The following is a 4125-nucleotide window of genomic DNA, read 5'->3' on the forward strand; positions in this document are numbered from 1 at the left end:
AACTGGGTAAAAGGCCACTATACTGAAGGAGCTGAACTAGTGGACTCTGTTCTTGATGTTGTTCGCAAGGAAGCAGAAGGCTGCGATTGCTTGCAAGGATTCTGGCTAACTCACTCTCTGGTGGTGGCACAGGCTCCTGCATGGGGACACTTCTGATCTCAAAATTAGGGAAGAGTATCCCGATCGCATCATGAACACGTTCAGTGTTGTTCCCTCTCGAAAGGTTTGTGATTTTTAACTTGCCCCACCAAAAAAAAACTCTCCATGCCCTTCAGTTATTTCAATCCCCAGTTTTAATTTCTGAATGTTAAGCTCGTGGTGCATTACCCATTCTTCCTGCAGGTTTTGAACACAGTTGTTGAGCCCTATAATGCCACCCTTTCAGTGCATCAGCTGGTAGAGAACACTGATGAAACTTACTACATGGACAATGAGGCTCTCGACGACATTTGCTTCAGAACTCTCAAGCTAACTACTTCTACCTATGGTGATCTGAACCACCTAGTTTCAGTAACTATGTCTGGTGTTACAACTTGTCTGAGGTATGCTTGCTACTTCTGCATTTCCATACAGCTTTTTGCCACATATAGCTGCTTTTACTGCTGCTGTAGTAAAATGCTCAAACATCTGCATTGTATTGTAATGCTGTTCTTAATTCTTGTTCCCAGGTTCCTTGGCCAGCTCAATGCAGACTTGCGCAAGCTAGCTGTCAGCACGGCGCCCTTCCCACGTCTTTACTTCCTCATGCCAGGCTTCGCACCACTGACATCCCGAGGCAGCCTGCAGTGCTGACTGTATCAGAACTGGCCAAGCAAATGTTAGATGCGGAGAACATGATGGTTGCCTGTGATCCGCACCAGGGCCGTTACCTCACAGTTGCTGCGGTATTCCGGGGTCACATGAGCGGACGGGACGTCGACGAGCAGATGCTCAATGTGCAGAACAAGAATTCCAGCCACTTTGTTCAGTGGATCCCCAACAACGTGAAAACTGCAGTCTGCGACATTTCACCCAGATGCCTCAAGATGTCTGCAACATTCATCAGTAACAGCCCCGCCATCCAGCAGCTCTTCAAGCGTATCTTTGAGCAATTCACTGGTAAGTCTCCCTTTCCTTTCAACTAAAAATATTTGCCACCCAGTCAGCCTTACAACGCCAATGATTATGGTCTCAAATGTGTACTACATGACAATTCCTGGCAGCCATCGCTCCAGTTACTCAATGCAGTCCAAAGAGCAGCAATTTGATGTACTGACTTTAAGATGTTAGGATTTTCCGATGAAGGCGGAGATGCTATAGACCCATGTACTCAGATTTGGGCGCACGTTAAAACAACCCGAGGTGGTCGAAATTTCCGGAGCTTTCCACTGCGACGTCTCTCACAATCATATGGTGATTTTGGCACGTTAAATTCCACATATCAATCAATCAAGAAGTTAGGATTAACCACATCAGCTTCGACCTCCAGTCATCACTTTGCTGCTCTGTGTGCTAACTCCTTTTGCATAATGCACTTTTTTTCGTTTTTCAGCCATGTTCAGGCGCAAGGCCTTTCTTCACGGGTACACTGAAGAAGGCATGGATGAAATGGAGTCCACAGAGGCGGAGTCAAACATGAATGATCTGGTTTCAAAGTATCAGCAGTACCGAGAATCTACAGCTGATTAAGAAGGAGAATTCGAAGACGAAAAGGAGGCCCAAGCAGAAGCCTAGGGATCCATATTTTTTTCAGAATCGCAGTTTTTTTTATAGAACAATAAAATTTTCTTTATTTAACATTGTTATTTACACCTTGTGCAGCTGTGTGAACGCTGCTTGAAATAGCTGCATTGAATCCACCTCTTGCAGAGAGCAAATTATGATTGGCATTGTCTATAACATCACGACATCATTATTAGTACTGCATTGGGCGTACCACTAATCCTTATTGAGTAAACTTTGGCCGCATAAAGATGGAGCGCACATTGCTTTAATGTCCTGCATACTGCTAAGAAAGAAATGTTTTGGTAATGCATATTTATTCAACATATTATGTCCAGCCTAACTGGTTTGCTTAATAATTTTCAACATAAAAAAGCATAAGCTCACTAGACATCCCAGTTTTAAATATTGGCATTGAGTTCATTTCATATTTTTTTATGCATTTCCCCCCTCTCCCCCTTCTTCTGTAATCTTCTAATTTAAGTCCTATATGAAGTACTATGCTGGGAAAAAATCTTGTGCTCCCAATAAAAAGCGTCTCCTAGTGTTTCGATGTTCCGACATGCCCTGTAGTAGTCAGTGAGTACTGAACGTTTTACCACCTACCACGCCAACTTCAGTTTCTCCTATTGGTCTCTAACATGACCTGGCCTGTAAGAGACTATTTCAATTAGTCTGCAAAGTTCAAAATTTCTTCGCTCCAATCCATCCAACTGCAGCATTTTCTTGGGCTGCAGCATGTTACAGGTGTTTGTGGCGAAGCACTTTGAACAAATTGGGAATTAGAAAAATTAACTGACACTATCCCGAGGTAGACTACTCAACATGAAGTGAGCATTGTTAAGGGCTTTAACACGTTGGAGAGCTCCCTTATGTAGCGTGGTCAGTGCACATTGCAGTTTTTTTTCTCCAAGCATCTATGTAACTATCTTGACTGCTATGTGGTAATTGTTATAGAATATGAAAGTACAACATATTCTGCATGAGACCTGTGGTGTAGTGCTTGACAAAAAAGAAATCTGCCCTGTTATACCTGGGTGTGCTGGTCAGGATGAGAGTGCAAAGGTAATGCATGTGTCATGTATTTTTCAGTTATTGCAGCAAAACACACTCAACTGCAAGGAATGTAGCATAAGTGTGCAGAAACCCCTAAGTACCACTTGACCTAACGGCTACATATTGGTGATACTTTACTTTGAAAATGAGTACGCGTAGTCACTTCCTTGAATATTAAAGTTTGTTGAAATATTGGCATCTTCAAAGATACGTTTCGCCATGACCGAATGTTCAGGAAAATCTTAATCTTCATTTTTCGTCGTGAGGGTTCTTTGAAAAAAGAAAAATAAAAGTTTAATTTTTATTCTAAACCCAATATATGCACACAATTACTTTTCATCATTGCTTTAAAACAGCAGTTCCTTTGTAAATAGTTGCAGTTTGCAATATATTCTGTTGCTATAGACCTGGAGCATAAGCTTAAGGAATACTATGCCTATGTGAACTTGCAATCCTTCTGTATTGCCGCATTATGGTGTGTGTGCTGTCCATATGGCATTCTTGCTTGAGACCATGCTTGTGAGTGAAATTTATCAACAGGTACCCTTCTCTTTCTGCTTATTCTACTTCTCATACCAGCAGTGTAGCGTAGCTAACCTAACTTTTCTCTGGTTAACCTAGAGGGTAGAATTACAATAGGTATGATGTTGTAAGAGGAATATGGAAAGGGGCCATGGTTCCTGGGCTGACGTTCGGCAATGCGGTCTTGTGCATGAGATCAGAAGTTCAAGCAAGATTAGAAATTAAGCAACGTGGAATAGTTAGGCTTGCTTCAGGAGCTCACGGGAATACGACAAATCGGGGAGTACGAAGTGCCATGGAATGGACATCATTTGAGGGCAGGGAAGCTAGCAGCAAGGTAAAATTTGAGAAGCGATTGAGAAAAATGGGGGAGGAACGTTGGGCTAGGAAGGTATTCAGTTACTTGTACATGAAGAATGTCGATACAAAATGGAGGAAGCGAACCAGAAAATTGACGCGGAAATACTTAGAAAACAGCAGGGGGGCAAACCAAAAAGAACTATCGGTTAAGGAGAAGGTGAAGGAAACGGAGACCGATATGTAAGAATTGGCATGATTAAGAAGTCCGCACTAGGGATCTATCGAACTTTTAAGCAGGAAATTGCCAAGGAAAGGATCTATGATAATACTCGGGGTAGTTCTCTACTGTTTGAGGCCAGGACAAGAGTATTGCGAACGAAGACATATCGGGCCAAATACGAAGGGGTAGACATGGTATGCAGTGCATGCGAAGAGGAGGAGGAAACTGACTAACACTTGATAATGTTCTGTAAAGGGCTTCATCCTATAGTTCAGGATGAGACGCAGAGTTTTTCAAAACACTGGGGTTTAGGGACAGGGAGGGCA

The 4125-nt window shown here is 42.6% G+C and overlaps 1 pseudogene; it reads left to right on the plus strand.

Annotated features, from left to right (window-relative positions):
- Window positions 1-1766, plus strand: LOC119175627 (tubulin beta chain-like; annotated as a pseudogene).
- Window positions 1767-4125: the final 2359 nt, after the last annotated feature.

Source organism: Rhipicephalus microplus, chromosome X (assembly GCF_043290135.1).
Source record: "Rhipicephalus microplus isolate Deutch F79 chromosome X, USDA_Rmic, whole genome shotgun sequence".
Lineage (NCBI taxonomy): Eukaryota > Metazoa > Arthropoda > Arachnida > Ixodida > Ixodidae > Rhipicephalus > Rhipicephalus microplus.